The sequence below is a fragment of the Balaenoptera ricei genome, unplaced genomic scaffold (assembly GCF_028023285.1).
Source record: "Balaenoptera ricei isolate mBalRic1 unplaced genomic scaffold, mBalRic1.hap2 scaffold_561, whole genome shotgun sequence".
In the NCBI taxonomy this organism is placed as follows: Eukaryota; Metazoa; Chordata; class Mammalia; order Artiodactyla; family Balaenopteridae; genus Balaenoptera; species Balaenoptera ricei.
The window spans coordinates 38,443-62,180 of NW_026777746.1; the positions used below are offsets into that span (position 1 = coordinate 38,443).

Below are 23,738 nucleotides of genomic sequence, written 5' to 3' on the forward strand. Positions count from 1 at the left end.
ACAACCTTGGAACACTACCTCCAGGAAGACTCTGTTGCCCTAGTAACAAGAGTTGAGAACGAAATAATGCTGCCACCTTGTGGCTCTTTCCCACAACAGCAGCTTTAAACCCAGTGCTAATGGTAGCTTAATAGTCACAAGGACTGCTGGGCTGTAAATGACGCCTGCCCTCAAAAAATGCCCTGGGGTAGGGAATAGGCAAGGAAATTCAACACATGACAAATTTTTCAAGACGTCAATATGAAGAGGGAAGTTGTAGTCACTCTTTAAAAAAAAAAGGAAAAGAAAAAAAAGGACATGCCTAAAGCTCAGTATAAGGAATTATTAGCCACATGCAAATCCAACGTCAAAAAGGTTTCAGCTCACACCAGTCAAATGACCATCAGCAAACACTGCAGGATTCCACTCCCTGTGCTTTGTGGCTGCTTCCCACTAGCTATCTAGTTTACATTTGGTAGTGTATATATGTCCATGCCACTCTCTGACTTCATCCCAGATTACCCTTCCCCCTCCCTGTGTCCTCAAGTCCATTCTCTATGGCTGAGTCTTTATTCCTGTCCTGCCCCTAGGTTCTTCATAACCATTTTTTTCTTTTTTTTTAGATTCCATATATATGTGTTAGCATACGGTATTTGTTTTTCTCTTTCTGACTTACTTCACTCTGTATGACAGTCTCTAGGTCAATCCACCTCACTACAAATAACTCAATTTCATTTCTTTTTATGGCTGAGTAATAGTCCATTGTATATATGTGCCACAGCTTTATCCATTCATCTGTCGATCCTGCCAACACTTTTACTTTACTCAACTGAGACCAATGTCAGACTTGTAAGGTAATAAATTTACGATGTTTTGAGTCACTCAATTTGCGGTAATTCGTATGAAAGCAATAAAAAACAAATACAGAGGTCCTACAAGAGCCAGGCTATATATTTATATTTAAGTATTTCTAAAATGAATTTAACCCTGTGATTCACAGCAGCAGCAGCTTCCAAGGGATCCCACCACACACCTGAGGCGAAAGCAGCCTAATAAAGAAGCAGTGACAGCAGCAGGTCACTGCCCCACACTTGGGGTAGAGGGGGATTTGATCTACTGTAGCAGCAGCGTAGCCTGAATGGGAATGCATCCTCCTGTGGCACTAGTCCCATCAGCATTAGTCTAATCTGCTAGCATCTGCTGTGCCAACAGGCCCAACGTATACAAACCCTCCAACTCAGTAGCATTAAGTGAGCCAGGCTCAGTGTTTCCTGAAACTCAAATCCAATGGCACTGGAAAGCCCAGATATCACCTACTGTTATGAAAACATAAAAAACAATAACAGAAGACTGGCAACTTCAGAAAGAAAAGGGGAAAAATGGAATGGGTGAAAACAAGTGGGATAAATATAAGAGACTATCATTAGCCTCATGAGTTTCTTAAATTCCCTATGACGGTCAAAGCAAAAATTATGACACCATCTGATGTGGTTCTCAATGTATATAAAGGAAATACTACAGAAAATCATAGTTTAAAACGGGGGACTATTAAGAGACCTAAATGGAAGTAAAATTTTGAAACTTCACTTGAAGTAATAAAAGACAGATTCCAGTAGGCTATGATAAGTTACATATGTATAGTGTAATGCCAAAAGCAACCACTAAGAAAACTATACAAACAGTATACACAAATGATTATAAATAAATTAGATTAAAATGGACTTACCAAAAAATGTTTAAGTAACCCACAAGAAGGCAAAATAAGAGAAACACAGGATTGAGAAACTAAGGTAAAAGACAAAACAAAAAATAAAATGGTAGACCTAATCTTTAACATAGCAATAATTACATTAACTGTAAACGATCTAAATAACCAAGTCAAAGACAGAGATTGGAAGAGTAGATGAAAAAATCACAAGCATGATCCAACTCTATACTGTCTATAAGAAGCTTACTTTAAACATCATGATATAGGTAGTTCAAAGTAAAAGGATGAAAAAGGTATATCATGTGAACATTCATCAGAAAAAGCAGGAATGGCTATATTAATATCAGATAAAGTAGATTTCAGAGCAAAGGAAATTATTAGGGGCAAAGAGGGTCATTACATAAAGATAACAGGAATAATCCACCTAGATGACCTAGTGATACTAAATGTGTGTGCACCAAACAACAGAACTTCAAAACACATGAAGCAAACACTGAAAAAGGTAAAAGGAGAGAATTTCAAATCCACAATTATTATTTGAGACTTCAACACAGCAATTTATAGAACTCCCAGAGAGAAAAATCAGCAAGGGTATGGAAGAACTGAAAACATCATCAATCAACAGGATATAACTGACATTTAAAGAACACACTCAATAAAAGCAGAATACATATTCAAGTGTCCATGGAACATTCACTCATATACCATACACTGGGTGATAAAAAAAAACATTAGCAGATTTAAAAGAATTAAAATCATAGAGAGTATATTCTCTAGCCATAATGGAACCAGACTAGAAATCAATAACAGAAAGACAACAGGAAAATCTTCAATCACATGAAAACTAAACATCACAATTCCAAATAACTCATGGGTAAAAAGTCAAGGAAAAATTTTTAAATGCATAGAATAAAAGAAAATGGAGATATAACAGATCAACATTTGTGGAATGAAGTGAAAGCAATGCTGAAAGGGAAGTCTATAGCACTAAATTGGGAAAGAAAATATTTCAAAGAAATAGTCTAATTTTCTATATTAAAATAGTAAAAACGGAAGAGGAAAAAACACTAAACAAGCAGAAAGAAGGAAATAATAAAGATGAAACAAAAATCCATGAAACTGAAAACAGGAAAATGGGGGGGGGGGAGGAAATCAATGAAACAAAAGGCTGGTTCTTCAAAATAAACAATCTCATCAAGAAAGATGTAGCAAGACTGATCAAGATAAAAAGAGAGATGGCACAAATCACAGATATCAGAAATGCAACCAAGGATACCATGACATATCCTGCAGGTTAATAAGGGACAAGTTATTATGAACAAGTCTACACTATAAATTCAAAAATGTGGATGAAATGGACCAATGCGTCTACACCCAAAACTACCAAAACTCAGCCAAGATGAAAGAGACAATCTCAATTTTCCTGTAACTATGAGAAACACTGATTTTTCATTTAAAAACTCCCAAAAGAAATATTCAGGCTTAGATGTTTCACTTTTACCCAAGACTTAAAGAATTAACACCAATTTTACATGACTTGATAAGAAACAGAAGTAGAGGGAACAGTTCCTAATTAATTTTATGAAGCCAGTATTACCTTGATACCAAAACCAGACTGGGATAGTATAGAAAGAAGAAAACTACAGGCCAGTATTTTTTATGAAATTGGCTGTAAAAATCTTCAGCCAAATATTAGCAAATTAACTCCAGAAATATATAAAAAGAATAATATACCATGACCAAGTGGTATTTATGCCAGTTATGCAAAGTTGGTTAAATATTTGAAAATCAAACAATGTAATCTACCATATCCAATAGATTAAGGGGGAAAAGTCATGTGATCCTAATCATTAATGCAGAGAAAGCATTTGACAAAATCCAATCCCATTCATGATTTTAAAAAAAAGAAGAAAAGAAACTCCAAGCAAACTAGGAATAGAAAAGGAACATACAGAAACTCATAAAGATGATCTACAAACAACCTATACCGACATTATATTTAACTGTGAAAGACTGAACGCTTTCTCTGTAAGATCAGAAACAAGGCACCGATATCTGCTCTCACCACTTTTATTAAATATATTACTGGAGGTTCTAGTAAGAAAATAAAGCAAAAATAAATAAATAGATAAATTTAAAAGTTAAAGTTTTAAAAAGTTTATTTAAAAGATGAAAGAACTATTCCTACTATGTTGAATAGGAAGGAATATATCCTCCTGAATGTTGAATAGTAATATATCCTATTATATTGAATAAGGAAAACTAAAACTGTCTGTATCTGAAGATGAGATGATAATCTAAATGGAGAAAATACCAAGGAATCCACATAAAGCTTGAGAAATAATATTAGTTTGTAAATGTTTTAGAGTACAAGATCCACACAATTTTATCAAATTATATATTAATAACAAATGTGTAGAAGCTTAAATAAAAATATGTGATGCCATTTACAACTGACCTAAATAAATACTTAAATAGAAGCCCAATAAGACATTTATAGGACCTCTATACTGAAAATTACAAAATGCTGATGAAGAAAATTTTAAAAGTCCCAAACAAATAGGGAGACATACCTTGTTCATGGATTAGAAAACACAACATAATAAAGCTGTCAATTCTCCCCAAGTTAAGAGGCTTAACACAATTACTCTTAAAATGCCCTCAAGGTTTTTGTGGATATAGACAAGCTTATTCTAAGATTTATATGGTAGGAAGAGGCTGAAGAACAGCTAAAACAATTTGTAAAGGAAGATTAAAATGGGAGGAATTAATCTACCCAATTTCAAGATTTCGCAGTAGTGATGGAGGGTAGATACATAGATCAATGGAATGGAACAGAGAACCCAGCAATAGACTGACACAAATACATTTAACTTGGTTTTGACAGCAGTGCAAAAGCTATCAAGGAAGAATAGACTTTTCAAAAAATGGTACTGAAACAGTTGGACATCCCTCGACAAAAACAAACAAACAAACAATGAACCTTAACCTAAACCTTACACATCTTACACAAAAATTAAATCAAAGTGGATCATAATCTTAAATGTAAAAGCAGGACATTTTTAGAAAAAAAAAATAGGAGAAAATCTTTGGCATCTACAACTAGGTGAATAATTCTTAGACTTGACACCGAAAGTATGATCAATAAAAGCAAAAACTGATCAATCGGATCTCATCAAAATGAGTTAAAAATGCTTCATAGAAGATCCTTTTAAGTGGATGAAAACTCAAATTACACAGTGGGAAAACATATTTGAAAATCCCATAGGAGACAAATGACTTGTATCTATAATATACAAAGAACTCTCCAAACGACTTAAAAAAATCCAACTAGAGAATAGGCAGAAGACAGGAACAGACATTTCATGGAAGAGAATATACACATGGCAAAGAAGCACATGAAAAGATGTTCAACATCGTTAGCCATCAGGGAAATGCAAATTAAGACCATAATGAGATATCAGAGAATAACTAAAATTAAAGTATAGTGACAACATCAAATGCTAGCGAGTACGTAGAAAAATTATATCACATCACTGGTGGGAAAATAAAATGGTTTAGCCACTCTGAGAAACAGCTTGACAGTCTCTTTTAATCCTAAAAGTAGATTCACCCTACAATGCAGTAATTGTACTCTTGAGCATTTATCCAAAAGAAACAAAAACTTAATGAAGTTCCCACAGAAACTTACACATAAATGTTCAGAGCAGTTTTATTTCTAATAGCCACAAACTGGCAACTCCCCAAATGTCTTTCAATGGGTGAATGTTGAAACAAATTGTGATAAAATCTTATGATAGAATACTACCGAGCAACAACAAGGAACAAATTATTAATATATGCAAAAATTGAAATGAACTTCAAGGGAATGATGCCGAGGGAAAAGTTTTTAAAAGCCAATCTCCGAAGATTAAGTAATTCATGATTATATTATTCTTAAAATAACAAAACTGTGGAGATGGAGAACAGATTAGAAGTTGCCAAGGGTTAGAGATGGGGGTAGAAGGTACAGCGGGGGAACTCTGTGAGGTTTTTGTGGTCCCAGTACAAATAATACAGCAATCTTGGTTTTAATCCCTAAAGATTTTTAAAAGCAATTCCTAGTAAGAGGTGTCCAGATATTTAGCAATGGCAGCAGATTAGAGGTATAGCTCCCCAACATGACAACTTCGAAAGAGATCTATACTATCAATACTAATTTAATGCATATGTTAATTTTTAAAAGGCCAGTCACAATACTTAAATGGTACATATCTTAACGATATTACTCTGGGTATCCAGCTATACCAGATGGACTAGCAGGATTTTCTGTCCATTCAATCTTATTTAAGACAGTAAATCTTATAATAAGACAGTTAAAAAAAGAAAAAGAAAAACAACAAACCTCAACTACAGTTGGATATTCTCACAGCAAGATGAGGTGAAAATACGTAGCAGCGGTTCAAAAGCTTAAGCAGTGGCACCTAAATTTGGCTGCACATTAGAATCCTCTGAAGCACTTTTTAAAAACCCTCACACCGACGGTTGGTCATGCTAGACCAATACAATCATTTTAACTCTCCTCAGACGATGCCAATGTCTAGCCAGAACGGAGAACCAGCGGACTAAGCAGAAGGGGATGTTTCTACAAAGATCTCTTAACAATAAGTCCTCTCACCCAATCAAGATTTACCTCCCCGCAAAGGGGTAAAGAAGGCTAGATGTTGTCCATACTTGCTTAGCTTTAATTAGCACTTGTGACTTGCCCAAAACCTAGATCATGTTTCCCCTAAATTTCATGTTATTCCCTAAGTTTATCAAACCCAAGGCTAAGGGGTTTGCCAGGATGAGATTTTAAGTGCTCACACAGGGGAAGTCCCTGGCAAACCAGGACAGCGGTCACTCTACACTGCAATGTAAAGCATCCTAAATAACCCTGCCACTGCTCCCAGATACTAGTCTGTGCCAACCAGTGGAGAAAAGGCATTCTCCATTACTACCATGGCAAATGCTACTGTACTTACCTTGGCTAGTCCCTATCTTTTCCAGGCGCCACTCCCCTTCACCTGCTGGTGGACGCTTTGGCCAGCTGACAATGCAGATATTTTCAAACTTTAAGGTGAATAAAAATCATCTGGAGGGCCTGTTGTAACAGAGATCACTGAGCCCCACCAGAGTTGCTGATTCCATAGGGCTGGGACCGGGCCCTAAAACTTGAATATCTAACACATTATCAGGGGATGCTGGGAAAGCTGGTCAGGTAATGGTAAAGCTGGCCAGGAAAAAGAAACCCGACGTGTCAGATCATAAAGTATGGAAGGGCAAGCCCACCGGCAGTCCAGGCCGGGGGGGGGGGCGGACCTGGGTCCCCAGCCCTACAGGGCCAACGGCAGACCGGTTCGGGCGCCCCTCGGAAGCGCGGGGTCCCCGCTGCCGAGTCTGTGGTCCCGGCCGGCCCCGGCTCCCCTCTGCCCACCCTGCGCGCGGGGGCTGGAAACGGCCGCGGAGAACCAGGCAGGGCGGGAAGGGGGGCTCCAAAGAGGGTCTGGCGACTCGAGTCGCTCCGTTACTCGGTGGGCTCAGCGCGCGCCGTGGGGGAAGAGAGGTGGAGGTCCGGGAAGAGGGGACGGGCGGCACTCACGTAGACCAGCAGCAGCCATGGGTAGACGGCGGGCTCGGCCACCACGGGCGACTCCAGCCTCAGCTTCTCCCCCACGTTTTCGCGCGCGGCCCCCGCACCAGGCTAGTCTGGCGGTTGGGGGAGGGGCGGGGCGCCGCCGGCGGGGGCGGGACAGGCGGGCGGGCGGGCGGGAGGCTGAGGGGAGGGAGCCTGGCCTGGGCCTCAGCCGCCGCCGCCGCCGCCGCCGGCCTGCTCCCGTCCGGCCCCCGGCTCCCTCTTTGTGGTCACAGGCCCGGGGCCTCCAGCGCTGCTGCCAACTGGGGCCGGCGTGAGGCAAGCACAATGAGCCGGGGCCCGGCTGAACCACTCACTCGCGGCGAGCGCCTCCCGCCCCGTGGACCCGCCCCCACGCACGCACGTACGCACGTACGAACGCACGCACGTACGCACGCAAGCACGCACGCACGTCTTCAGCTGCCCCCCCCCCGGCCACACCCACCGGCCCGAAGTGGAGACCCGGGGAGACCCCTCGGGGCCTGGGGTGGCGGGTTCGACTCCCGCCCTTGACGTACCGTGACACCTCCCCCCCAATATGTTTCTAGGTATTATATGTATATATGAATATACTATTATATACACACTTGCGTATGAATTTATATGTGTATGTACATGCGCATATTTACATATAGGGGTGTGTGTGTACACATTGTATATATGTATGTGTATATATCTTATATATATGATATATGTATGTATATATACGATGAATTTCTATATACAGTACATATATATTTTTATGCTATATGCTTTTATATGTAGGTGTATATGTGTGTCTATATGTACGTACGTGTATGTATTGCATATATTATATGTGTATGTATGTATACTGTCTATATGCACACCTAAATATCTTTGTATGTGTGTATATACGTATGCTATATATGTACCTAGGTGTGTATATTGCATATGTTATACGTATGTGTACATACTGTATACATACCAACTATGCATTTTATATGTGTGTATGTATAGTGTATATGTATGTGTGTATTGTCTATATTGTGTGTATATGTGTGTATACATACTGTATATATACAAACTGCATTTTATATGTGTGTATATATGTATGTGTGTATTGTATATACTATATGTGTATATGTGTGTACGCATACTGCATATGTACACAGCTGTATATGTTTGTATGCTTGTACATATGTACGTGTGTGTGTATATACACACACACCCCATATGGATTCTGTTTGTCTGGAGAACCCTCACTGATACGGACACTTATGACAATTGAGTACCTGCTCTTTGCCAGCCAGGGAGCCAAAGGCTTGTCTTTCGGTGTCTCCCTTAAGTATCACGAGTCCCAGGAGGGAAGGTGATGCTGCTCCTACCAGTTGAGGTGCCTCAGGGTCAGTTAGGTGGACAGGGCGGGGGGCTGGAGCCTGGTGGAGCCCAGGTGGAGTTCTAGCAGCAGTACAGCCTAGCAGTCCCACTTCCCCGGGTGCTTCTCACAAAGACGCCGAGGGAGAGTCGGGACCTGAAGGAGGGAATGAGGAAGCTTCCGTGGGTCCGCAAGCCCAGACCAAGGCTGACTCGTCAAGAGTGTTAGAGGTCAGGACTGTGGTTACCCTGGGGGTGGGCTTACACAGAGCCATTCATATCCTGAAAAAGTATCCATTCTGCTCTTGTTTGTATGGTTACCCCCCTCCCCCAAATCTTTTAAAAACAGATTCTCTTGGTTGCTGGGAACACACACGGGGAAGTTGTGTGTGAGGGGGTATGATCCAGGGGACAGGGAGGATAAGCCCCCCACTCGTAGGGCAAGGAGTGGCTCAGCTTTGTGAGCTGAGGATGGCCCACGAGGTTCCAGAGAGAAGGGTCCCTGCTCCGTTCCTGCTCTGTGCACCCCATTCCCAGCCTGAGAAGCCCAGAGCCACCCACCCCCCCGCAACACACACACACCAGGGAGGAGAGCCAGTCACCCTGGCTCCCAGCCTCCGGCTCCAAGGCTCCCGGCACTAGGAGCTATTTTCAGCTTTCATGCCCTAGGACACGGCCAGAGCTATTGTCTCCGGAAACTCTCTGTCTGTCTCTCGCCCGGCCTCCCTCCCTTCCTCCCTCCCTCCTCCGCTTCTTCCCCTCCAGCTCCATCTGTCCTCCCCTCCACCCTGCATTTCTACACAGGATGGCTCACAGACAGCTGCTCCCCGTGCCCACCTGCCACCATTCCATGGATGTCAAAGCAAGCCCTGGGGACTTCCCTGGAGGTCCAGTGATTAAGACTCCGAGCTTCCACTGCAGGGGACGCGGGTTCGATCCCTGGTCAGGGACATAAGATCCCACATGCCACACAGCACGGCCAAAACAAAATGAATAAATAAAGTTATAGTGATGAAACAGCCCTAGTGGTGCAAGGATGGGACGTATAGCTCTATGGTATAGAAAAAAGGTCCAGAAACAGATATATGAGAACTTGATATGATAGAAAGTGGGGAAATTAAGGAGTTTTCAATAAATGGCATTAGGACAATTGCATATCCATGTGGGGAAAAGTAAATTAGAAAAAAAAAAAAGCAAGCCCTGGTCAGGTGTGACCTTGGGCCCAGGGCCATTGGCACAGGTTGTCATGTGGGATGTTCTTCCTTAGACTCCTCCCTCCCTCCTGTGTCACTGTCACTTCCTCCAGAACCTTCCTGGACTCCCCTCCACAAGCCCGGGGTGTGCCCTCACCCGCCCTGGATCACCAGAATTCCAATCCCGGCCCACCCTTCCCCGCCAGGTAGAGAACTGTGCATGGTCAATAAGACCGTAGAGGTCATTGGCCATTGCTATTGCAGCTGGAATTGTTACTGTGTTTAGATAGGGTGACCAACACCCGCCCCCAGTTTGCCCAGGACCGCTCAGGTTTGAGCGCTGGAACTCTGGGGAAACTCTCAGTCCCGGGGAACCCCAGAAGGCTGGTCAGCCTATTTAGGACAGATCTTTCACTTGATCTCCCAACCCCCGAGAGCCAGAAAGGGAATCTCCCCCCTCCTTCCATTGTAACCTTCATTCATTCATCCACTCATCCCTTTATTCAACTCCTTTATTCAGCAAGTATTTATGAAGCATCTACTACACAGCAGACACTCTTCTAGGTGCTGGGGACATAACAGCATCCCTGTCCTCAAAGAGCTCACGTTCTAGCGAGGGCAGCAAACAGTAAACTGAGAAGGTGTGATTTATTACATGGGGATGATGTCTCGGAGACCACTGCAGGGCAGGGGAGGTGGGAGAGGAAAGGGGCAGTTCTAAATGCAGGCGCTGACGGGATTGGGGCAGACCTTGCCCTGGGCCAGGCTGGTTGCTTCAACACAGCTGTCCTCGCCCAGAGCCATCCTGCCCCCGCCTCACCCAGTTCTTCCGTGATGTGTGGGGAAAATCTGTGGTTGTCACAACTGGGAGGGAGGGCCCCTGGAATCAAATGGGTGAGGCCAGGGATGCTGCTAAACCCCACACAGTGCCCAGGAGGGGCCCTCAGCAGAGGATGACCCGCCCCGAATAACCCCAGTGCCACGGGGGAGACCCTGCACTAATATTATTCAGACCCGCTGGTGCCCCGATTCCTGCACAGGCAGGGACTCTAACCGGCTCAGCTCTGTATCCCGAGGTGACCTAGAGTGGGGCAGCCACGAGGGCTGAGATGAGTATCGGGGGTGAAATGACAAACCTCTGCACCCACTCTCCCCTCCGCACCCCAGGGGCGATGGTCTCTATCTCCTCCCCGTGCAGGTAGCTTTTCCCTGAGCCATTTCTTCTTGTCAAGGTCCCTGTCGCAGGTTGGGTTCCCCGAAGATGACGTTGAGAGCAAGGATTGGAGTGCAGGTGGTTGATGTGAGGCGTGCAGGAACAGATACAGCTGCCATAGGGTCCCACAATTCCACTCCCGGGCATAGATCCGGAGAAAACTCTAATTCAAAACTATACATACACCCCTGGCATTTCCCTGGTGGTCCAGTGGTTAAGAATCCATGCTTCCAGTGCAGGGGGCGTGGGTTCCATCTCTGGTCAGGGAACTAAGATCTCACATGCCGTGTGACAATAAAAGAAGAAAGAAAAAAGAAAGAGAGAAAGAGAGAGAAAGAAAGAAAGAAAGAAAGAGAAAGAGAGAGAGAGAAAGAAAGAAAGGAAGAAAGGAAGAAGGAAAGAAGAAAGAAAGAAAGATACATGCACCCCAACGTTCATTGCAGCACTATTTACAGTAGCCAAGACATGGAAGCTACCTAAATGTCCACTGATGGATGAATGGATAAAGAAGATGTGGTACATATATACAATGGAATATTATTCAGCCATAAAAAGAATGAAATAATGCTATTTGCAGCAACGTGGATGGACCTAGAGATTATCATACTAAGTGAAGTAAGTCAGAAGAGAAAGACAAATATCATATGATCTCACTTATATGTGAAATCTAAAATACGACACAAATGAACTCGTCTACAAAACAAAAACAGACTCACAGACATAGAGAACAGACTTGTGGTTGCCAAGGGGGAGAAACAGTGAGGGAGGGTTGGATTGGGAGTTTGGGGTTAGCAGATGCAAACTATTAAATATAGGATGGATAAACTACAACGTCCTACTGTCTAGCACAGGGAACTATATTCAGTATCCTGTGATAAGCCATAACGGAAAAGAAAAAAGTTTTATTTATAGGTTCCATCCCTAACTGAGCTGGCCCATCCCCTCCCATGTTTCTAAGTGCAGCCCGAGGCTGCAGACTTCCCACCGTGGTCTTCAGCTCCAGAGCAAGCCACCTGCGAACCACCCACATCTTCCCAGGGGCTGGCAACTCTCCTTTGCTACTGATTCCAAGACACATCCAAATAGCAAAAATGTGACCATGAAAAGAAACTCAGGCATGTTCAAATCAGGGAAATAACATTCTTAGCTCTGTTCAGTACTCGCTTAATTTTACAAGAGCTTAGAGTTACAAAAAAGTTGCAAAGATCTGTACAGAGTGTACAGAGTGCCGTGGACCCTGACCCAGTACCCCTATTTCCAACTCATTAGTACCTTAGTGTGACATGTTTATCCAACTAAGGAACCAAGATGGATACATTGTTATTAACTAAAGTCCACACTTTATTAGAATTTCCCTAGTGTTCCCCTAACATCCTTTTTCTGTCCCAGTCTCCTCTGGGCTGTGACATTTCTCAGACGTCGCTGGGTTTTGATACCTTGAAAGTTTTGAGGAGGACTGGTCAGGTGTTTTGTCCCTCAATTTGTTAGTCTGTTTGTTTTCTGATGTTTTCTTATGGTTGGTCTGGAGTTATGGGGTTTGGGGCGGAAGACCCAGACAGAGATAAAAATGCCATTCTCCTCAGGTCACATCAAGGATACACACCATCAACGGGACTTATGACAAACGATTTTACCCTTGATCACCTGGCCAGTATCGTCTTTTTTTTCTTGCTGCATTGGGTCTTCGTTGCGTGTGGGCTTCTGTAGTTGTGGCACGGGGGCTCAGTAGTTCTGGCTCCCAGGATCTAGAGTGCAGGCTCAGTAGTTGTGGCCCACGGGCTTAGTTGATCTGCGGCACCTGGGATCTTCCCGGACCAGGGCTTGAACCTGTGTCCCCTGCATTGGCAGGCGGATTCTTTTCTTTTCTTTTTTTCTTTTGCAACCAAAACGTTAATCCCAAGGATTCTCACAAAACATATTACAAATGACAGCATGAAAAAAAAAATTGCACAGTAACTCAAAGTTCAGCTCTACAATATACTCTTAATCTGGCAGGACATTGGTATCTTGATAATCTCAAATTTCCAAAAAATATTACAAAGAGCTATGTATTCATGTACAGCAATCACAGAGGGGACGTATGACCTAACTCAAAGGTAAACTAACTTCCTTGAAACTTCTTAGATTTTAAACTCCCTGGACAATCTCTTGTCCGGTGTGAAGACTAGTGGAATTTTTAAACCTCTAATCTAGGGTAAGGGTGCGGCTTTCATTTTTACCTGCTGGCTTGGGTTCACAGCACCTTTTAAAGACTGCTTGCTTAACTACAGCTGCATACCATATCCCAGCTACAGAAAGTCTTTTCAATGTTTGCCAGTGTTGTTTCCATAATAGTAAACATCACACTTTAGGTGGGCAGGAGTTAGAGTTTTATTATCAGTCTAGGCAAGACCAAAAATTCAAAGCAAGTTCAATTTTGCTTAAGGGAACATTGTAAGGTAACAATTCTTCATATTACATGCCTCCCAGGACCCATTTCAAACCATAGAGAATGACACCTTTATGTGTCACTGTCCCAAGAGACAAACAAATGTGAACAACTAAAACATTTAAAAAGTGCACCAAGCTTCGGAAGTCTCAAACAAAACTTGAATTTTCTGTACATACTCCTGCCAAATGAAGTTATTGCCTGTACACCACTCCTCTTGCAAAGTGGTCTTCTATTTCCTTTCATCTGACCTAGATCGGCTAGGAGACCTAGAGAAAGATCGGGACGGCTTGTGATTTCTCTCTTGGGACAGGGATCTCTCTCTTCTCCTATATCTAGAAAGGGACCTGCTCTGGCTGACGGAGAAGGCTCTCCATCTTGGAGATGTGTGGGAGGTGGAGGACTCCTCCTCCCATAATCATCTCGAGGGCGACGACCCCAAGAAGGAGGCGGTCACGATTTCGACTTCTCTTTTCCCCATTCGACAGGTCCACTCTTACTCGGCAGCCACATAGTGTTCTCCCATCTAGTTCTCGGACAGCATCGGCTGCATCTCGGGGATCTTCACATTCAACGAGAGCGAAGCCGGGAGGGTTTTTAGCACCCCACACACTTCAGAGTGGTCCATAGTAGCCTAAAGCTCGTTCCAATTCAGCCTTGTTACCACTGTTTCCAAGATTCCCTACATAAACTTTACAGTCCAACGGACAGGAATCACGTTGCAAGACCCTCGTGGCTCCTGGGTTTCACGGGCCACAGGGTGGTCCCGGGCCTCTAGAATCTGGTAGCTGAATCTGCTCGCACAAGCTGTCCTGTGGGGATGCGTTTTCCCCTATGTGTCCAGCCCGGGGCCCTGCTCTCTTGGCCCGGCCTCCCGGGTGAGAGGGTGAACCCCAGCTCCCTGGAGCAGACACTCAGAGCCCTGGTGACCGGACTCACGGCTGACGGGGCTGGAGCGGCGGCTGGACACGTGTGGCCAGCCTGGTGGTGTTTGGCCCCGTCTGCAGTTCCAGTTCCAGCTGAGAAAGAGCCTCCCTGTGTTACTTTCTCCTGGTTGTGTAAGGATCCCCGGTGTCATTTGACAGAAATGTAGACGGTGTGTTCTTTCTCTCTTTTCTCCCTGCTTCCTCTCCTCCCTCTCTGCCTCCCTCTCTCCCTGTACCTCTTTCCCTGTTCCGCTCTCCCTCTACCTCTTTCCCACTCCCTCTCTCTCTCCCTCTGTCTCTTCCTCTCTCCCTCCCTCTCTCCCTCTCCCTCCCTCTCCCTCTCTCTTTCCTCTCCCTATCTCCCTCTCTCCTCTCTCCCTCTTCCCTCTTCCTCTCCCTCTTCCCTCTGCCTCTTTCCTCTGCCTCTTTCCTCTCCCTCTTCCCTCTCCTCTTTCCCTCTCCTTCTCTCCCTCCCCCTCTCTCCCCCCTCTCTCTCCCTCTTCCTCTTTCCCTCTCCCCTGTCTCTGCCTCTCCCTCCGTCTCTCCCTCTGGGAGGGAGTGAGGGAGATGGAGAGATGGAGGGAGCGGGAGAGTTGGAGGGAGAGGGAGAGGGAGAGGGAGAAGAGGGAGGAGAGGGAGGGAGGAGACGTCTCTCCCTCCCTCCCTCCCTCTGCCTCCCTCCCTCTCCTCCCTTTCCCTCTCCCTCCGTCTCTCCGTCTCCCTCACTCCCTCTCAGAGAGGGAGAGACGGAGGGAGAGGCAAAGACAAGGGAGAGGGGGAGAGGGAGAGAGGGAGGGGGAGAGAGAGGGGGGAGAGAGAGGGGGGAGAGAGGGAGAGCTCTCTTCCTCCCTCCCTCTCCCTCTCTCCTCCTTCTCTCCCTCTCTCCCTCACCCTCTCTCCCTCTCCCTCCCTCCATCACGTTCCCACCTTCTCCCTCTCCCTCTCTCCCTCCCAGAGAGGGAGAGACAGAGGGAGAGGGAGAGGGGGGAGACAGGGACACGGAGAGGGAGGGAGGGAGGGAGGGAGACAGAGAGGGAAGCAGGCACCCTCTCACCTTCTCCCTCTCCCTACCTCCTTCTCCGACTCCCCCTCTCCTCTCCCTCTGTCTCGCCCTCTCCCTCCCTCCCTCTAGGAGAGGGAGAGGGAGAGGAAGGGAGGGAGAGGGAGAGAGGGAGGGGGAGGGAGACAGAGAGGGAGAGACGTCTCGCCCTCCTTCCCTCTCCCTCCCTCGCCCTTTCCCTTCCTCTCTCCCTCTCCCTCCCTCTGTCTCACCCTCTCCCTCCCTCTGTCTCTCCCTCTCCCTAACTCCCTCCCAGAGAGGGAGAGATGGAGGGAGAGGGGGAGAGGGAGAGAGGGAGGGGGGAGAGAGGGAGAGGAAAGAGGGAGAGTGGGAGAGAGGGAGAGAAGGAGGAGAGAGGGAAAGGGAGGAAGAGACCTCTCTCTCTCTCCCTCTCTCCGTCTCTCGTCTCTCCCCCTCTCTCCCTCTCCCTTGTCTCTGCCTCTTCGTCTCTCTGTCTCTGGGAGGGAGTGAGGGAGATGGAGAGACGGAGGGAGAGGGAGGAGAGGGAGCGAGGAAGAGGGAGAGGGAGAGAGGGAGGGAGAGAGGGAGGGAGGGAGAGATGTCTTTGTCTTTCCCTCCCTCCCTCTATCCCTCTCTCCCTCTCCCCCCTCCCTCTCCTGCTCCCTGTCCCTCTCCCTCCCTCTATCCCTCTCTCCCTCTCCCCCCTCCCTCTCCTGCTCCCTGTCCCTCTCCCTCCACCTCCTTCCCTCTCCAGAGAGGGAAGGAGGTGGAGGGAGAGGGAGAGGGAGCAGGAGAGGGAGAGAGGGAGAGGGAAAGAGGTATAGGAAGAGCGGAACAGGGAAACAGGGACAGGGAAAGGGGGACAGGGAGAGAGGGAGAGGGAAAGAGGGAGAGGGAGAGCAGAGCAGGGAAACAGGGAGAGGGAAAGAGGGAGAGGGAGAGGGAGAGCAGAGCAGGGAAACAGGGACAGGGAAAGAGGGAGGCAGAGAGGGAGACGGAAACGGGGAAAGGGAGGGGGGACGGATAGAGGGAGAGGGAGAGAGGGACAGGGAAAGAGAGACAGGGATGGAGGGAGGGAGAGAGGGACAGGATAGGGCAAGAGGTACAGGGAGAGAGGGAGGGAGAGAGGGAGGGAGAGAGGCAGAGGGAGAGATGGAGGGAGAGTGAGAGGCAGGGAGGTAGAGGGAGGGAGACAGGGAGGGAGACAGAGAGGGAGACAGAGAGGGAGACAGGGAGAAGGGCTGATGGGGGCTCCCTCCCCCTCCCATCCTCTGCCCACTGCTTTCTCTTTTTTCTGCTTCAACAAAGACCAGGCGCCTTTTAGATCAGCCCTGAAGTCAACGTTGATGCTTGGGACGGCCTGACCTCCCTGCTGCCTTCCAGCCCAGGACCACAGCTGGGAGATGAAGTCTGTGGGGCCCTGGAGGGGGGCGGCGGCGGCGGCGGAGGTGGTGGAGGCAGGCACCTCCTCTGACGCCCAATCTCTCCTCGTTTATGAGGCAGCCGCCAGCTCCCCTCCCTGACTCCCCAAGATTTGGGGCCATTTTAATATGTGTCGATAATGCCATGAGCTACTATTTAACTTTTCCACGAGGACCCATCTCCCAAAATGCAGTGGTTTTCAGGCTTGGCTGCACTAGAGAACCCCCAGGGAAGGGAGAGATGTCTGTACCTCCCTCTCTCTCCCTCTCCCTCCGTATCTCCTTCTGGCTCTCTCCCTCTCCTTCTGGGGTGATGCCCGATGAGCTCAGATTCGCAGATGTTCCCCCCATCCCCTCTCTGTGCCTTGCGTGGGGCCTGGGCCTTCTCACTGTGGCCCGGGAACAGCCTCGACATTCAGACATCGGTTCCTGCAAGGACACTTGCGTTTGGTCCATACCGCATGTGGCTGCAGTCTGTGCTTCTCCCGTTTAGCATCTTCAGTAGATGGGGGCTGTGCATGAGCCCTTCATCTTCCCCGCAGACACCACTGGTGCTTGCTCGGCCTCGCGGGTGATGTCCACGGGGGACAGACCTGTGTCCCCACCTTCTTGGGCTGCAGACAGGCCACATTGGTCCTGTGGTGACTGGGGGCTCCCAGGAGAACCCCACCGCAGACCCAGAGAGGTGGCCCCAGAGAAGGTGGCGTACGCCTGGGGCCAGGCCTCACCAGCCAACCACGGGCCACCTGCAGCAACAGGTCTCTCGCCGTCCAGGAGCTGGGTGTTTGGGCGCCGTGGGGATGAGCTGCTGTCTGCACGGCAGCCAAGTTTGTATTGTTGAGCCCAGGGAGGCCCCTGGGTGGCTCCTGGAGAGCCTGGTCACATTTCTTCCTGCCCTTGGCCTTAGAGCTCATCATGGTTCACGCCGTTTCTGGTTCCAACAGGACCTGTGTTCATAAAGACCACATGTTAGGACAGCACCAAAGTGCTACAAGTGGGCACAGGGGGTCTCTTTGACACATGGAAATGTTTTAAAATTAGACTGTGGTGCTGGCTGCACAACTCAGAGTTTACTAAAACTCATCAAATTTACACTCATAGTGAGTGAATTTTATAACATGTAATATCATGCCTCGATAAAGCTGTTTTTCAAAGAGTAAAAGTTGCAAAATTTTGTTTTGACCAAAACCATGTTTCAAAGACACCAATTCTCACACGAATTCAAAAAGATCAATATTCAGACTCTGGATTAAGCTCTGAAGTCAGTGTGAGAAAATGAAATGTCTTCCATGGCAATAATGATGTGACGTCATAGTACTTTAACCATGATGTTCTTTATATATGAGAGTAACATTTGCATACTTTATGAATTAAGCATCTATTTTGGAGTCTCCTTATAATCGGAAACATCCTTCTCTAACAGGAGAGGGTATGCAGTCAGAGAAGTGAGTAGATTGTCAACAGACAGATGGAATTTATCAAATGTTATGTGCCCCACTTGCATATGATGAAATTATTTCAGTATATCACAGAAGAAAATGGTAGCAAAACATCTTAACCATACAAATTGATTTTAACCGACAAATTGATTTTACTGTCTATTTGATAACCAGTATCCCTTTAAAACCATTCTTTCAATGAGCCAAACCCAGGACACTTGTCAATCTCTAAATGAGTAAGTTTTACTGACAGCAAATTAGGAATCCACTTCATTGATGTCCGTTAAGACGTATGGTTTCTATGTAAGGATGAGGAAGATAAAGGCAGCTGTCATTTACTTAACCTTTTTTATTCTGGAAACCGGCAATTAAAAACAAAGAAGTTAAGCATTGATCCTGCTCTATTAGTCTTCTATTGCTGTGTAACAAATATCCACAAACTCAGTGACTTAAAAACACCACTAATAAATACCTCCCAGTTCTGGAGGTCAGAAGTCCTGGCTGGCTCTGCTGGGTTTTCTGCCTAGGGGCTCACAAAGCCAGAATCAAGGTGCTGGCAACCTGGGTTCTTATCTAGAGGCTCCAGGGAGGAATCTGCTCCCAAACTCATTCATGCTGTTGGCAGAATGCAGTTCCGAGGGCTGTAGGACTGAGGTCCCCGTTCCCTTGCTGCCTGCCAAGGAGGAGGGGTCACCCTCAGCTCCTCGACACACTCACAATCCTTCTCATGGGGCCCCCTCCACCTGCAAAGTTGCCAAGGGTGCGTCCCACCTTTCTCCTGCTTCAATCTCTCTGACTTCTGCTGCCGGCCTGAGGACATTCTCTGCTTTTAAAGGGCTGGTGTGAGCAAATTCAACCCACCCAGAACACAACCTTAATTATATCTGCAAAATCTCTTTCAGCGGGTTACCCCTGGGAGTAACCCCTGGAGGCTTTTAAAAGTCACGGGAGACGTCGCAGAAATCTGCCAACCGCACCTGACTGTCTTTACAGGCAAATATATAGCACAAGTGGATGAGTAAAAAGCAGTCAACGTGGAAGGAATGGCATGATTAGCAAACTCACCGCTTCCTAACTTCCTAATAAAATAATCGATTTATGCAGAGATCGTCAGTGAAAATGAAACGAATGGCAGATGACAGCTGAATGAGGAGCCGGAGAGCTGAGCGCACCTGAGCCCACTTTAGAGAAGTGACGGACGGCAGAGCGGCCCCTACGTGTCATGTGCCTCTTGCTACAAAGTCCGAACCTAACACGCTAATCCAGCTGTTGGAGCTGGCTTTCAGCTCATAGGAAATTTAGGAAGCAGAAGTGCAATTTAAATGACACCACGAAAAAGCAAACAGAGAAATCCAGAATGTGGAACACTCTACAGCCGGCCCAGTTTCTTCAATACGTCAATTACCTGGGGGTGGGGGTGGGGGTGGGGTGGGGGGCTGTTCTGGATTAATGGGATGTTATTACCAATTACAATACAAGAACAATATTTGGATCCTGATTCAAAAAACACAAGAGTAAAAGGACATTTTAAAGTTAATCAGAAAAACCTGAATATGGACTCAGTATTAAAGTAAGAATCATCATTTTCATTGGTTGGCATAAAGGTCTTAAGGTTGTATGAGAAAACATTCAGATTTTTTAGAGACGCACATAGGGCTGAAATGCTACGAGGGGTTTGCTAATTGCTTTAAAATATTCCGGCAACCACAAGAAGAGGGGATGGACAAAGCAGGTACACAAAATGTTGAAACATACCGAATCTGGCTGATGTATATGCATGGGGGCTCATTGTTCTGGTCCACTTTTACCCCGGACTAAAAATTTTTATAATAAACGATTTCATTTAAGAGATTTCATTCATTGAGCATCTGCTGAGAATCAATCACTGTGCTCAGGGCTTCGCATCCACTTCCTGCTGGATCCTCACTACGGCCTTATGAAGCAGGTACCATTTGTATCCCCACTTTTATAGCTAAGAATATGAAACAACGACCAGTGTGGGGTGTAGCCGACAGGCCTGCCAATTGCCCGCCACCCCAGCGAAGCCTCAGAGGCCAAGGAAATGAAAGATTTCTACATTTTTTTGTTTCACAAAGCAGTCTGACAAGTCGCCTGCAGCCCGCGTTGGAGGGCGATGCCCCAAACCATGCGCCAACCGCAGCACGGGGGATGCTGGAAGGTTCGGAAGGAGACAAAAGGCGGAGACAGGTAGAGGGTGAAAGAGAAACAGAGGGACCACAGAAAAGCAACAAGGTGGAAACACAGGGAGACAGTCACGGAAAGGGGCGGAGGGAAGAGATGGGGAGACAGTGGGGAAGAGGGATGTGCTTGAAGGGGGATGTCACAGACCTAGAGTCAGACAAAGCTACTGCAACCTTGGTCCACCTTCCACTCTGCCCCACCCCTCACACCAACCAGAAAACGGGAACGCCTCGGAGCAAAGGAGGGACCAGACACGTTCAGTATAGAGCTCTGTCCACGTGTAGTTACAGATCCGTGTCAGGCACGGTTACCTTGTCCTCTCTCCCCATCCCCCAGCCCCCATCCCGTGACCTTCTCCCCAGACAGCTCACCAGCTCCAAGCTCAGAGTCAGGAGGAAGGGAAGGAGGAGTTATTTATTTATCTAAACCATGTTTCAGTTTTTTAACGGCCTAACTGAGATAAAAGTCACAGACCCTCAGTGCCCAGCAAAGCTGTTCTCAGCGGGGAAAGTCTGTGAGGCTGAAGTTAATAGCACGAGGGCCACGTTAATGCCACTAGGGGGTTCAGATCAGAGGCTCCTGGAGGCGGCTTCAGGTGACGGTTTAATCACAACGGAAAAAACGGGTCTGGGGTTTGCAACGTGTGACTGGGGGGGTGGGGGGACTGGGGATGGCAGAAAGGGGTTACAGGAGGGAGCGTGGGGAGCAGAAAACACAAAGGAAGACAGAATCCTCAAACAGAATCCTCAATGCCTTTCAGAGACTGGAACTAGACCTGCAGAGGAGGGCAGCCCTGTCACACCGACCCCCCACCCCGCCCCGGGCATGTTAATAACACGGAACCACTTGCTCAAATTACACGTTAAAAAACACCTTCTTGGCCTTCCCTGGTGGCGCAGTGGTTACGAATCCGCCTGCCAACGCAGGGGACACGGGTTCGAGCCCTGGTCCCGGAAGATCCCACATGCCGCGGAGCAACTAAGCCCGTGCGCCACAACTACTGAGACTGCGCTCTAGAGCCCGCGAGCCACAACTACTGAGCCCGCGTGCCACAACTACTGAAGCCCGCGCACCCTAGAGCCCGTGCTCCACAATAAGAGAAGCCACCACAATGAGAGGCCTGCGCACTGTAACAAAGAGTAGCCCCCGCTCACCGCAACTAGAGAAAGCCAGTGCGCAGCAATGAAGACCCAACACAGCCAAAAATAAAATAAAATAAAAAATAAAATAAATTAAATTTAAAAAAAAACTGTAAATGACGCCTGCCCTCAAAAAATGCCCTGGGGTAGGGCATAGGCAAGGAAATTCAACACATGACAAATTTTTCAAGAACTCAATATGAAGAGGGAAGGTGTAGTCACTCTTTAAAAAAAAAAGGAAAAGAAAAAAAAGGACATGCCTAAAGTTCACTATAAGGAATTCTCAGCCATATGCAAATCCAACGTCCAAAAAGGTTTCAGCTCACACCAGTCAAATGACCATCAGCAAAAAGTCTACAAACTGTAAATGCTGAAGGGCTTTTAGAGAACTGTGTACCTTCTAGCTGCTGGTGGGATGTAAAGTGGTAACAGCACTAACACAAACTGAATGGAGCTGCTTTAAAAGGTAAAAATTCAGCTACCATATGATGCGGCAGGGCACCTTTTGGGCCTATAACCTAAGGCCACCAGAATCGGAAAGACAGAGGCAGGCAAATGTGCACTGCAGCAATATTGAAATAGCCAAGATATGGAAGCAAAAAAAAGGTCCATAAACAGATGAATGGACAAAGAAGAAGTGGTATATAGACAGAATGGAATATAAGTCACGAAAAAAAATAAAAGAATGGCATATGCAGCACCACACATGAGCCTAGAGATAATCACACAACGTGAAGTAAATCAGAATGCGAAAGACAAATGCCTTTTGATATCACTTATGTTATCTGAAAATTCATAAAAATGAACATATTTCCACAGAGAAAGGCAATCTCAGATTGAGAAGACAAACTTATGGTTAAGCCAAAGAAAAGGTGTGAGGAATGGATAAATTAGGATATTGGGGTTAACACACATATACTAATACGTATAAAATATATAATCCCCAAAGACCTATGGAATACCAAGAGTGGTCTACTCAACACTCTGTAATAACCTACATGGAAAAGAACCCAAAGATCAATAGATATATGTATATGTGTAAATGAACAAGATTCTGTACACCTAGAAAAAAAGACATTTTTCAATCAAGTTTGCTCTGATAAAAACTACAACTTAAAGACACAGACAAGAATTAAGGAGGCTAAAACTTATGGGGGTTTGTCCTGGCACATTCCACTCTAATCTGCAACCTAAAAGCACAACTTGCAGCAAGGTTCTGTTTCCCTAGCAAGCAGAGTTGGCAACGTAGAAGTCTTCCCACCCTAAGGCCGTTTCCTCAAACAGCAGCTCAAATCTACTGCTAATGGTCACTAATATTCACAAGGACTGCAGGGCTGTAAATGACTCATGCCCTCAAAAAATATCCTGGGGCAGGGAATGGCCAAAAAATCCAAACGCGGCAAATTTTTCAAGAAGGCAATTAGAAGTTGTAAGTTTAGCTCAATCTTAAAAAAAAATGAAAAGGACATTGATAAACGCAAAACATCAGGAATTGTCAGACGCATGGAAACCCAATCTACACAAAGGTATCACCTCACACCAGTCAGAATGACCATCAGCAAAAAGTCAACAAACAATAGATGTTGAAGAAGTTGTGGAGAACAGCATAACCTCTCGGTCTAAGTGGGATGTAAACTGGTAACAGCCAATAATAGGAACAGAATGGCAGTGTGTTTAAAGGTAAAAAGTGAGTCACCATATGATCTGGAAGGCCCACTATTGGGCCTGTCACCTGTGAAAGCCAGAATCCAAAAGACACGGGATGGAAAATCGTGTATTGCAGCAGTATTTACAATAGGCAAGACATGGAAGCAAACAAAATGCCCATCAACAGATAAATGGACAAAGAAGAAGTGGTATACGTACCGAATGGAATAGTAGCCTCGGGAAAAAAATGAACAGTGCCGTTTACAGGACTACAGATGAGCCTAGAAATAATCATATTAGGTTAAGTCAGTCAAAAGGGAATGACAAATATCCTATGATATCATTTATACATGTTATCCTAAGATTGCTACCAATGAACATATTTCCACAGAAAAAGACACTCACAGACTTATAAAACAAACTAATGGTTAACC

The 23,738-nt window shown here is 46.0% G+C and overlaps 1 pseudogene; it reads right to left on the minus strand.

Moving 5' to 3' along the window:
- Window positions 1-13,558: 13,558 nt before the first annotated feature.
- Window positions 13,559-17,794, minus strand: LOC132358905 (serine/arginine-rich splicing factor 3-like; annotated as a pseudogene).
- Between the last annotated feature and the right edge of the window lie 5,944 nt (window positions 17,795-23,738).